This window comes from Callithrix jacchus, chromosome 5, assembly GCF_049354715.1.
Source record: "Callithrix jacchus isolate 240 chromosome 5, calJac240_pri, whole genome shotgun sequence".
Lineage (NCBI taxonomy): Eukaryota > Metazoa > Chordata > Mammalia > Primates > Cebidae > Callithrix > Callithrix jacchus.
This window is the reverse complement of record NC_133506.1, coordinates 123464753-123478989: the sequence shown is the minus strand read 5'-3', so window position 1 is coordinate 123478989 and position 14237 is coordinate 123464753. Positions and strand designations below refer to the sequence as shown.

The 14237-nt window shown below is 37.4% G+C and overlaps 1 protein-coding gene across 33 annotated transcripts in view; it reads right to left on the bottom strand.

Annotated features, from left to right (window-relative positions):
• The window catches only part of CEP112 (centrosomal protein 112), a 705692-nt gene that overhangs the window by 301168 nt on the left and 390287 nt on the right, over positions 1 to 14237 (bottom strand). The gene's annotated exons all lie outside the window — the stretch shown is intronic.

Genomic DNA, 14237 nt, shown 5'->3' with positions numbered 1-14237 from the left:
TTACTCTCCTGCCCTCATGCCCCCTATCAAATTAATCAGAAAACCATATTTACTCTTTCTTTAAAATCTATCCAGAACATGATCACCTCCCCAGCTACCACTCTGGTCTAAGTCACCATCATTTCCTCTCATCTGGATTATCAAAGTTGCCTTCCCATTGGTTTCCCACTTTTGTTCTCATGCAGCTAGAATGATCTTTTAAAGTCTAAATCAAATCATGTCCCTTCATGGCTTAATACTCTCTTACTCTCTCATTAATCCGAGTTAAAGTCAAAGTCACTGGAACAGCCTCAAAGGCCCCACGTGACCAAGACCTTAGAATGCCTCTAATGTCATTTCCAACTCTCTCCCCCTTGTCCACTATGCTCAAATCACACTGGCTTCCTTAAGTCCCCTAGCCATGCCAGCCATGCTCTTACCTTAGGGTCTCTGCACTAGCTCTTCTCTCTATCAGCAATTTCTGCCCCTGAATATCAACATGCCTCACTCAACTTCTTCATCTTTGTTTGAATGTTATCTTCTTGATGAAGCCAGCTTTAGCCATACTATATAAAATGGTTCCAGCCCTGGGACTCCAGAGTCTCCCGGAATCTTCTCTATCATTTCCTTCGTAATAGCATTTTGACACTTGTAAAAATTCTATATAAGTTGCTTCTACGCATGTTCATGGGTAACAATGTATCGCTCCTACTAGAATAAGTTCTGAGGGGACAGGAATATATGCCATTTTGCTCTTTGCTATATCTTAAGTGCCTAGGGCTTCTGTACAGAAAATAGGCACATAATGCTAAAAGCCATTAGTCTGTTAACTGTTCACCAGTATCTGTTCTTCATTTTTTTTCTTCATTTCTTTTAAAAATAGTCTCCCTGCAACTTTTAGCACAGTGCATGCAAACAGGTCCCTGCTGCCCCAAGTGTGGCCCTAGGACTGTTTCCCTAGTAAAATGTCAGAATGATATGTGCAATTTCCATGGAAATTCCCTAAAAGGAATCATTAGTCTTCCTCATCTTTTTCTACTCTTCTTGCTGGCTGAGAAATGGTATCCACTGGAACAGCAGCCTTTAAAGCAGAGATGGATATAGCATGTTGAGGATGACAGGCATCTCACATGTCAGCCTAGGTTCCTAAGTGACCTCATGAAACAGAACCATTTGATCCCAGCCCTGGGCCATCCTAATGCATCTGGATTGTTATGCAAGAGAGAAATAAACTTTCTTCTTTAATTTATCCACTGCATTTTTGGGTTCCTTTTTACAGCAAGTTAGGCTCACTCTAACTAGTATATAAATAATCACAAATGATTTTTCTATCAGTATAGAGATTTACACTATTAATAATAGTATCCCTAATATCAAACCATCTTTGCATTTCTGGAAAAAAATCAATGTGATTATGATGTATGACATTTTAAATGTGCTACTAGATTATCCTGCCTAATATTTTGTTTTTTAACATATTCAAAAGTGAGATTAATATGTTTTTAGGAGATACTGAGTTTTAACACTGATGTTATACTAACTAAGGAATAGATTACTAGGTCAAATCTAGGGATATTTTTAAGGTTCACAATACAGATAATCAAAGGCTTTCAGGAAGACTGTACCAATTTATATTCCTGCCAACAGCATTTTAGAGTGTTTACTAACTGTACCCTAGGTATTTTGGAATTATTAATTTAAAATGATGCTTAATATTTAAACTAATTTACCTTTTCAATCTGTAACAAATAGTATGTCTTAATTAGCATTTGCTTTATTACTTATAAGAAGGAAGAGGTTTAGTTAAGCTAACTACACTTTTGGTGGTCATGTACTTTACATATATATATACCATGTCCCATAATATATGCGATTTAGTTAAATTACACAACCACTTCCAAATTTTAGTTTATTTAATCCACACAATGCTGGATCAGGCAAATGAGACTCATAGAAAATACTTTTTTCCATTATAAATAAGGGTTAGAACCAGGCCTGACTCTCGACCCAGAAATCTTCCACTGTACTATACCAATAATTTATCTATGCAGTCTTATACCCATCAGCTAATTCTATTGTCCCCCACTTTATGGAAAGGCTAAACACAGGAGCCAGAAGTATGAAATAAGAGTCTCTGTCCCTGTATTCCAACATCCCGAGTCTCTCAATAAAGAGAAAATAAGTTTGGTTCTAAGTGCATAAAATACTATTTGAAACATAGATGCAATGTTGAAAAAACATTAGAAAGGCTGCTTGGAATATTAAAATAATTACAGTCTAGTTATCTACAACCTAAATTTGCTATTGCTGTCAAAAGAAAAGCACTCATTTAAAATATATGTAGCAATTTTATACGTTCTGTCTTTAGGCTTGCTAAGAATAATTATATTCAATAGTTAAAGAACAGAAGACATCAAAAGACAAGGTGCATCTTTTATACAAAAAGTACTCTTAAAGTGACCATATAACTTAGCATGAAAGCTGGGACATATTTAACAGTGAAAGGGACAGCAGTAAATGCTAAGTCACACAAGATACTGGGACAACAGGTAAAAGTAAAAATGTTTTGGATGAATCAAGATGTATAGATATCCTATTAAGGGCAAGATATCAAAGTAGTACCATAAATTATTCTTTCTGTTCTTATTTATAATCATTTTATCATTGATAAAGATCCTAGTGAAATATATTTTTTCATTTTATTAACTTTAGTGTTATAAGAAACAGATGCACCACCCAATTAGGCTATTACAATGAAAGGATCAAAAAATTTATACAGGCAAAGACTGGCAGTGGCATCAGCAAGATGGTGGAATAGATTATCTGGCATTACTCCTGCCACAAAAATCTAACTAAAAACGATCCAAAGACAAGAATACCATCCCTAGTTTACTAGAACTTGGATGAGAAAATGAAAAACTCCCTGGGCCAACAGAATTGAGAGAAGCCATGACTGGTAGGAGAAATATTCATGTTGGACTGTACTGCCCTCTCCCACAAGCCATCATAATGTCCCTAACACAAAATTTCTCTAGATTCAGTTTCCAAGGGAAGAGGAGGTAGACTTTAGATTTCCCCAAAGGTCTGGGAATCTTCACAGGAAGGCCATTCCGGTCTTGTGCCACAGGAAGTAATGGGAGTGTCAGGAATACTGAACCAATTGGGGTAAATTGGGGACAAACAGCTGGCACTGATTACACGAACTGGTAGATGGATCTTGGCAGCTACTCTGTACTTCAATCAGTGGGGAATTCATATTAAAGAGACTGGTTGGTGCTGTATTCCTGCAGGGGGCAGAATCTGTGGGAAGACTCGAATTCTTGGCAACATATTCCACAAAGCACAAGTGCACTATGGAGTCTTGCCTTGACCCAGAAACAACTAAAAGGTTGAGATTAAATTCTGGTGCTTCCTTAAGTCTTCCTTATGCTGGGAAACAATGGCAGGTCAGCAAGGTAGTTCAAGGGCAACGTTTAACTTCCAATGCTCACTATAAGTTTTCCCCAAAGCAGAAAACAATGGCAGTCAGTGATTTTGTTCCAGATAAGCATTTAAGTTCTAGAGTTCACTATAAGTCTTCCCCAGACCAGAAAAAAAATGGCAAGGCAATGAGTTAGTTCCAGTGCATTGTTTCAGTTCCAATGCTCACTATACTTCTTCTGCAGAATGGGAAGAAACAACAGGCCAGCATTTAACTTCTGATGCTAAGTAGTAAAGGTATGCTACAACCAAAGAACTCTTGTATAAACTGGAAGAGGTGGCTGTCTCCTCAAATGTGCAGGCATCAACATAAAGATGCAGAATTGTGAAAACTCAGGGGAATATGACACCACCAAAAGAAACAACAGACTCAGAAGAGTTGACGATCTGTGAAATATCAAAGAATTCAGAATAATACTTTTAAAGAAATTTGGAAAATCACAAGCAAATATGGACAGAAAACAAAAAGAAATTTAGAAAGCAACCCAGGAACAAAGTGAGAAATTTTACAAGGAAATTGAAATAAATAAAAAACCAAATAGAAATCTTAGAAAAGATAATACAATAATTGAACTGAAAAACCCTTTTCAAACTTTCAACAGCAGACTTGACAAAGCCTAGGAAAGAATTAGCAAGCCTAAATATAGAATGTATAAAATTACTCCCAGAAGAAAAAAAGAAAAAGAAAATATGGGAGAAGATCTCACAAGATTTATAGAGAAAACAACAGAATATACAGTCTTCTCATTGCCACATAGAACATACTCTAAAAATTGACCACATAATTGGACATAAAACAATCTTCAACAAAGGCAAAAAACCAAAATCATACCAAACACACTGATGTACCACAGTGCAATAAAAACAGAAGTCAAGACTAGGAAAATCACTGAAAATCATGTAATGACATGGAAAGTAAACACTACGCTCGTGAATGACTTTTGGGTAAATAATGAAATTAAGACAGAAACCAAGAAGTTCTTTGAAACTAATGAAAACAAAGATACAACATTCTAGAATCTCTGAGACATAGCTAATGCAGTGTTAAGGGGGAAATACATAGCATGAAATGCCCATATCAAAAAGTTAGAAAGATCTCAAATTAACAACCTAATATCACAACTGAAAAAATTAGAGAAGCAAGAACAAATCAACCCCAAAGCTAGAAGAAGAGAAGAAATAATCAAAACCAGAGCTGGAATGAAGGAAACTGAGACACACACACACAAAAAAAAAAATTCAAAAGATCAATGAATCCAGGAATTTGTTTTTTTGAAAATAAACTAATAAGATAGATAGGCCACTAGCTAGACTAATAAAGAAGAAAGAGAGAAGATCTAAATTAATACAATTAGAAATGACTAAGGGAACTCTGACTCCACAGAAATAAAAATAACCATCAGAAACTACTATGAGCACCCCAAGCATATAAGCTAGAACACTTAGAAGAGATGGATAAATTCCTGGACACATACATCCTGCCAAGACTGAATGAGAAAGAAACTTATTTCCTGAACAGACCGATAACAAGCTCCAAAATTTAATCAGTAATAAGTGGGCTACCAAACAAAAAAAGCCCAGGACCTGATGGACTGACAGCCAAATTCTATGAGACATACAAAGAAGAGCTACTACCATTCCTACTGACACTATTCCAAAAAATTCAGGAGAAGGGACTCCTCCCCAACTCATTCTACAAGGCCAGCACCATCCTGATATCAAAACCTTGAACAGACACACACACACACACACACACACACACACACACACACACAAAATAACAAAATAACAAAAACAAATAAAAAGAAAAAAAACTTTAGGCCAATATCCTTGATGAAAAATCCTCAACAAAATATTGGCAAAACTGAATCCAGCAGCACATCAAAAAGCTAATTCACCATGATCAAGTAGATTTCATCCCCAGAATGCAAGGTTGATTTAACATATACAAATCAATAAATGTGATTCATTACATGAACAGAACTAAAGACAAAAACCATATGATTATCTTAGTTGTTGCAAAAAACAAGCTTTCAATAAAATTTAACACCCATTCATGTTAAAAACTCTCAATAAGACAGGCATTAAAGGAACATATCTCAAAATAAGAGCCATCCAATGGGTTCATTGACAACATTATGCTGAATGGGTAAAAGCTGGAAGCATTTCCCTTGAAAACCAGAACAAGACAAGAATTCCCTCTCTCACCACTCCTGTTCACCATCATATTGGAAATTCTAGCCAGAGCAATCAGACAAGAGAAAGAAATAAAGGACACCTAAATAGGAAAAGAGGAAGTCAAACGTTCTCTCTTTGCAGATGACCTGATTCTATATCTAGGAAACCCCACAGTTTTGACCCCAAAGCTCCATTAGCTAATAAAAAATATCAGCAGAGTATTAGGATATAAAATCAATGTATAAAAATCATTAGGATTCCTATACACCACCAACAGCCAACCCAGAAAGGCAATCCATTTACAATTGCCACAAAAAGAATAAAATATATACAACACCTAGGAATACAGCTAAACATGGAAATGACAATCTACAATGAGAATTATAAAACAGTACTCAAAGAAATCAGAGAAGACACAAACAAATGGAAAAACATTCCATGCTCATGGATTGGAAGAATCAATATTATTAAAATGGTCAAAGCAATTTATAGATTCAATGCTATACCTTACAAACTACCAAAAACATTTTTCACACAATTAGAAAAAACTATTTTAAAATTCATATAAAACCAAAACAGAGTCTAACTAGCCAAAGCAATCCTAAGTAGAGAACAAAGCTGGAGGCATCACATTACTCAACTTCAGACTATACTACAGGGATATATTAACCAAAACAGCCTGGTACTGGTACAAAAACAGACAAACAGTTCAATGAAACAGTATAGAAAGCCCATAAATAAAACCACACACCTATGACCACCTGATCTTTGAGAAAGCTGAGAAAAATAAGCAACAGGGAAAAGACTCCGTATTCAATGAATGATGCTGAGATAACTGGCTAGCTGTATGCATAAGACTGAAGCTGAATCCCTTCTTATACCATAAACAAAAATCAACTCAAGAATAATTAAAGTCTTAAATGAAAAACCTAAAAGTATAAAAACCCTGGAAGACAATCTAAGCAATACCATCCTGGTCATAGGAATGATCAAAGATTTTATGACAAAAACAATCACAATAAAAACAAAAGTTGTTAAATGGGATCTAATGAAACTTAAGAGCTTCTGCACAGCAAAAGAAACTATCAGCAGAGTAAACAAACAACCTGAACGGGAGAAAATTTTTACAAACTATGCAAACAACCTGAATGGGAGAAAACAAAGATAGAATGGGAGAAAATATTTACAAACTATGCATCTGACAAAGGTCTAATATCCAGCATCTATAAGGAATACAAATTTACAAGAGGAAAACAAACAAACCCATTAAAAAATGGGAAAATACATGGACAGACACTTCTCAAAAGAAGACACGTGGCCAACAAGCATATGAAAAAAAAGCTCAATATCACTGATCATTAAAGAAATGTAAATTAAAACCACAATGAAATACCATGTCACACCAGTCATGTTGGCTATTATTAAAAAGTCAAAAAACAACAGATGATGGCAAGGTTGTATAAATGAAACACTTAAACACCATTGGAGGGAGTGTAAATTAGTTCAACCATTGTGGTGGAAAGCAATTTGGCCATTTCTCAAATAGCTAAAAACAGAACTACCATTCAACCTAACCCAGCAATCCCATTACCAGGTACATGCCCAGAGGAATATAAATCATTCTACCATAAAGACACATGCACGTGAATGTTCACTGAAGCACTCTTCACAGTAGCAAAGACATGGAATCAACCATAAGTATTAATCAATGACAAACCAGATAAAGAAAATGTGGTACATATATTCTGGGAATACTATGCAGCCTTAGAAGAATGAGATCACGTCTTTTTTGTTGTTGTGGATTTTTTCTTTATTATGTGTGTGTTTTTTCTTTATTTGCTTTTTTATTGTACTTTAGGTTCCAGGGTACATGTGCAGATCATGCAATATTGTGGCATAGGTACATACAAGGCAATGTGATTTGCTGCCTCCATCCCCCCCATAACCTACAACTGGCATTTCTCCCCATGTTATCCCTCCCCAACTTCCCCCGCCACTGTCCCTCCCTTCCCCCCACATAACAGAAGCCTGTGTGTGATGCCCCCCTCCCTGTGTCCATGTGTTCTCATTGCTCAACACCTGCCTATGAGTGAGAACATGTGGCATTCAATTTTCTGTTCTCATGTCATTTTGCTAAGAATTATGGTTTCCAGGTTCATCCAAGTCCCTACAAAAAACACAAACTCATCATTGTTTATGGAGACATAGTATTTCATGGTGTATATGTGCCACATTTTACTTGTCTAGTCTACCATCGATGGGCATTTGGGTTGCTTCCAGGTCTTTGCTATTGTAAACAGTGCTGCAATGAACATTCGTGTGCATGTGTCTTTATAATAAAATGATTTGTAATCCTTTGGGTACATACCCAGTAATGGGATTTCTGGGTCAAATGGAATTTCTATTTCTAGGTCCTTGAGTAAGGGCCACACTGTCTTCCACAATGGTTCAACTAATTTACACTCCCATCAACAGTGTAAAAGTGTTCCTACATCTCCACATCCTCTCCAGCATCTGTTGTCTCCAGATTTTTTAATGATTGCCATTCTAACTGGCATGAGGTGGTATCTCAATGTGGTTTTGATGTGCGTTTCTCTAATAATCAGTGATGATGAGCATTTTTTCATATGTTTGTTGGCCTCATATATGTCTTTTTTTGAAATCTGTCTGTTCATATCCTTCACCCACTTTTGGAAGGGTTTGTTTGTTTTTTTCTTATAAGCCTGTTTTAGTTCTCTGTAGATTCTGGATATTAGACCTTTGTCAGATGGGTACATTGCAAAAATTGTTTCCCATTTGGTTGGCTACAGGTTCATTCTAACGATTCTTTCTTTTGCTCTGGAGTTTAGTTAGATCCCATTTGTCTATTTTGGCTTTTGTTGCCAATGCTTTTGGTGTTTTAGTCATGAAGTCTTTACCTATGCCCATGTCCTGAATGTTTTTGCCTAGGTTTTCTTCTAGGGTTTTTATGGTTAGGTCTTATGTTTAAGTCTTTAATCCATCTGGAGTTAATTTTAGTGTAAGGTGTCAGGAAGGGGTCCAGTTTCTTCTTTGTGCACACCGCTAGCTAGTTTTCCCAACACCATTTTTAAACAGGGAATCCTTTCCCCATTGCTTGTTTTTGTCAGGTTTGTCAAAGATCAGATGTTTGTAGATCTGTGATATTACCTATGAGGCCTCTGTTCTGTTCCCTTGGTCTATATCTCTGTTTTGGTACAAGTACCATGCTGTTTTGATTACTGTAGTCTTCTAGTATAGTTTGAAATCAGGTAGAGTAATGCCTCCCACTTTGTTCTTTTTGCTTAGGATAGTCTTGGCTATGTGGGCTCTCTTTTGGTTCCATATGAAGTTTAAGGTGTTTTTTTTTTTTTCCAGTTCTGTGAAGAAGGTCATTGGTAGTTTGATGGGGATAAGGTGGAATACATAAATTACTTTGGGCAGTATGGCCATTTTCATGATATTGATTTTTCCTAACCATGAGGATGGAAAGTATCTCCATCTGTTTGTGTCCTCTGTTATTTCCTTGAGCAGCGGTTTGTAGTTCTCCTTGAAGAGGTCCTTTACATCCTTTGTTAGTGGCATTTCTATGTATTTTATTCTCTTTGTAGCAATTGTGAATTGGAGTTTTCTCATGATTTGGCTCTCTGTTAGTCTGTTAGTGGTGTATAGAAATGATTGTGATTTCGGCACATTGATTTTGTATCCTGAGACTTTGCTGAAGTTGTTTATCAGTTTAAGGAGATTTTGGAATAAGATTATAGGGTCTTGTAAATATATAACCATGTCATCTGCAAATAGAGACAATTTGACTTCCACCTTTCCTAATTGAATACACTTTATTTTTTTTCCCCTGCCTAATTCCTCTGACTAGAACTTCCAATACTATACTGAATAGGAGTGGTGAGAGAGAACATCCTTGTCTAGGGCTGGATTTCAAAGGGAATGCTTCCAGTTTTTGCCCATTCAGTATGATATTGGCTGTATATTTCTCATAAATAGCTTTTTTGTTTTGAGATATGTTCCTTCAATACCCAGTTTATTGAGAGTTTTTAGTAAAAAGCGCTCTTGAATTTTGTCAAACGTCTTCTCTGCATCTATTGAGATAATCACGTAGTTTTTGTCTTTGGTTCTGTTTATGCAGTGGATTACATTTAAAGACTTGCGTATGTTGAACCAGCCTTGCATCCTCAAAATGAAGTCTACTTGATCGTGATGGATAAGCTTTTTGTGATGTGCTGTTGCAATCGGTTTGCCAGTATTTTCTTGAAGATTTTTGCATCCATGTTCATCATGGATATTGGCCTGAAGTTTTCTTTTCTTGTTGAGTCTCTGCCAGGCTTTGGTATCAGAATGATATTGGTCTCATATAATAATTTGGGGAAAATTCTCTCTTTTTGGATTGTTTGGAATAGTTTCAGAAGGAATGGTACCAGCTCCTCTTTGTACATCTAGTAGAATTTGGCTATGAACCCATCTGGACTTCGAGTCTTTTTGGTTGGTAGTCTATTAATTTTGCTGCCCCAACTTCAGACCTTGTTATTGGTCTGTTCAAGGTTTCAACTTCTTCCTGGTTTAGGCCTGGAAGGGTGCAAGTGTCCAGGAATTTATCCATTTCTACCATGTTTAGTGGTTTATGTGCATAGAGTTGTTTGTAGTAATCTCTGATGGTAGGTTGTATTTCTGAGGAAACAGCAGTGATATCCCCTTTATCATTTTTTATTGCATCTATTTGATTCCTCCCCCTTTTCTTTTTTATTAATCCAGCTAGTGGTCTATTTTGTTGATCTTTTCAAAAAAACCAGCTCCTGGATTTATTGATTTTTGGAAGGGTTTTTTTGTTTGTTTGTCTCCATCTCCTTCAGTTCTGCTCTGATCTTAGCTATTTCTTGTCTTCTGGTTGCTTTTGAGTTTTTTTTTTTTTTTTTTTTTTTTTTTTTAATCTTGCTCCTCTAGCTCATTCAATTTTGACAATAGGGTGTCAATTTTAGATCTTTCTTCGCTTCTCATGTGGGCGTTTACTGCTATAAATTTCCCTCCAGACACTGCTTTAAATGTGTCCCAGAGATTCTGATATGTTGTGTCATCACTCTCATTGGTTTCAAATAGCACCTTTATTTCTGCCTTCATTTCATTGTTTATCCAGTCGACATTGAGGAGCCTGTTGTTCAGTTTCCATGAAGTTGTGTGGTTCTGAGTCAGTTTCTTAATGCTGAATTCTAATTTGATTACCCTGTGGTCTGAGAGACTGTGTGTTATGATTTCCATTCTTTTGCATTTGCTGAGGAGTGATACACTTCCAATTATGTGGTCAATTTTAGAGTAGGGGTGACATGGTGTTGAGAAGAATGTATATTCTGTGGACTTGGGGTGAAGTTTTTGCAGATGTCTAAGAGGTCCACTTGGTCCAGATCTGAATTCAAGTACTGGATATCCTTGTTAATTTTCTGTCTCATTGATCTGCCTAATATTGATAGTGGAGTGTTAAAGTAATAGACTCCAACTATTATTGTGTGAGAGTCTAAATCTCTTTGTAGGTTGTTAAGAACTTGCTTCATGTACCTGGGTGCTCCTGTATTGGGTGTGTATACATATAGGATCATTAGCTCTTCTTGATGGATTGGTCCTTTTACCATTATGTAATGCCCTTTTTGGTCTCTTTTGATCTTTATTGGTTTAACGTCCATTTTATCAGAGATTAGGATTGCAACTCCTGCTTTTTTTCTCTCCATTTGCTTGATAAATCTTCCTCCATCCCTTTATTTTGAGCCTATGTGTATCCTTGCACATGAGATTGGTTTCCTGAATACAGCACACTGATGAGTCTTGACTTCTTATCCCATTTGCCAGTCTGTGTCTTTTGATTGGGGCATTTAGTCAATTTATATTTATTATATATATATATATATATATAGAGAGAGAGAGAGAGAGAGAGAGAGTCAATTTATATTTATTATATATAGTCAATTTATATTTATTATATTCATATTTATATTAATATTGTTATGTGTGAGTCTGATCCTGCCATTTTCATGCTAGCTGGATGTTTTGCCTGTTAGTTGATGCAGTTTCTTCATTGTGTCAATTCTCCTTGCCATTTGGTATGTTTTTGGAGTGGCTGGTGCTGCTTGTTCCTTTCTATGTTTAGTGCTTCTTTCAGCAGCTCTTGTAAGGCAGGCCTGGTGGTGACAAAATCTCTCAACAATTGCTTGTTCATAAAGGATTTTCTTTCTCCTTTGCTTATGAAGCTTAGTTTCGCTGGATATGAAATTCTAGGGTGAAAGTTCTTTTCTTTAAGGATGTTGAATATTGGCCCCCACTCTCTTCTGGCTTGTAGGGTTTCTGCCCAAAAATCCACTATGAGTTTGATAGGCTTCCCTTTGCAGGTAACCTGACCTTTCTCTCTGGCTGTGCTTAGCATTTTTTCCTTCATTTCAGCTCTGGTGAATCTGACAATTACGTGCCTTGGGGTTGCTCTTCTTGAGGAATATCTTTGTGGTGTTTTCTGTATTTCCTGGACTTGAATGTTGGCCTGCCTTGCTAGGTTGGGGAAGTTCTCCTGGATGATATCCTGAAGAGTGTTTTCCAGTTTGGATTCATTCTCTCTGTCACATTCAAGTACACCTACCAGATGTAGATTAGGTCTTTTCACATAATCCCATATTTCTTGAAGGTTTTGTTCATTTCTTTTCACTCTTTTTTCTCTAATCCTGCCTTCTCGTTTCATTTCATTGAGTTGATCTTCAATCTCTGATATCTTTTCCTCTGCTTGGTTAATTTGGCTATTGAAACCTGTGTAGGCTTCACGAAGTTCTCGTGCTGTGTTTTTCAGCTCCATCAAGTTGTTCATATTCTTCTCTAAGCTGTTTATTCTAGTAAGCATCTCATTGAACCTTTTCTCTAGGTTAGCACATGTTCTTTTAGCTCTGAGAAGTTTGTTATTACCCACCTTCTGAAGCCTGTTTCTGTCAATTCATCAGATTCATTCTCCATCTTTAATCCCTAGCTGATGAGGAGTTTTGACCCATTGGAGGAAGAGAGGTGTTCTGGTTTTTGGTGTTTGCATCCTTTTTGCACTGGTTTCTTCCAATCTTAGTGGCTTTATCTACCTGTGGTCTTCGTATTTTTTGTTGATATTGAAGCTATTTCTTTCTTTTTCTTAGTTTTCCTTCTAATAGTTGGGCCCCTCTGCTGCAGGACTGCTGGAAGTCTACTCCAGACCTTGCTTCCCTGGGGATCATCTGCAGGGACTGCACAACAGACAGCAAGTGTTGCTGCTGGTTTCTTCTTCTGTTGTCTTTGTCCCAGAAGGGTACCTGCCAGATGTTGGCCTGAGCTCTCCTTGATGAGGTATCTCTTTGGGTATATGGCGGTTGGGGAGCTGCTTGAGGAGACAGTCTGTCCCTTATAGGAACTCAAGGGCTGTGGCGAAAGCTCCCTTGTTCCATGCAGAGATGCTGGGTAGGTACCTTTAAGTCTGGTACAGCGGAACTCATAACCGCCTCTTTTCCCAGGTGCTCTGTCCTAGGAAGGTTCCTTTATTTGTAAGTTCCTGAGGTGCTGCTGCCTTTTCCATAGCTGTCCTGCCCCGCATAAAGTAGTTTAGTCACAGTCTGCCAGCAGAGGTGCTGCTGAGCTGCCACAGGCTCTGCCCAGCTGCTCTTGTGAACTGCCTTGGTAGTGGTGGTTGCCTTTCCCCCTACTGAGCGGGACCATCCTGGGTCTAGCTGCACTTGCTGTGAAACTCTCAATCCATAGCATTTCAGGTTGCTTGTTTTGTGGGCGTGGTACCTGCTAAGCCAGATCACCTCGCTCCCTGTCTTGGCCCCCTCCCTTTCAGTTCAATGGGTGCCTCTGTCTCCCAGGCATTCCTGGAGCCAGTTGAAATGGCAGCCCAGATTTGTGTGAGAGTCTATGCACCAAGCCAGCACTGGCTGAAACCACTGTGCTGAAAACTCATGGTGTTTTTTGGCCCAGGAATCTCCTGGTCTGTGGGACATGAAAACTTGTTTGGAAATGCAGTGGGTACTCCCCCCCTGTATTGTTCTTGCTAGGAACTGCACTCTGGAGCTGTCCCTATTTGACCATCTTGGATCAACTCTGAGACCATGTCTTTTATGTGAACATGATGGAGCTGAAGGCTATCATCCTTAGAAAACTAACACAGAAACAGCAAACAAATGACCACATGTTCTCAATCGTAAGTGGTAGCTAAATGATGTTACCTATACAAGAAACCTTCACGTGCACCCCCAAACCTAAAATAAAACTAAACAAAAACAAAAAAAAAGACTTATGGGACATCATCAAGTGAATGAATCTCCACAAAACAGAACTTTCCAAGATAGAAAAAGGCCCACAAAGCATATAAAAAAATAATGACTGAAAATTTCCCAAATCCCAAGAAAGATTATACCATCCAGGCATAGAAAGACATAATCAATCAAATTTAACCCAAAGGAGAAATCCCCAAGGCACATAATAATCAAAATAACAAAAATGAAAGACAAAAAAAAGAATACACAAAGCAGCAGAAAAAAAGAAACATATCACATTCACTGGAGCCCCAATATGGCTTTCAATGGATGTCTCAATAAAAACCC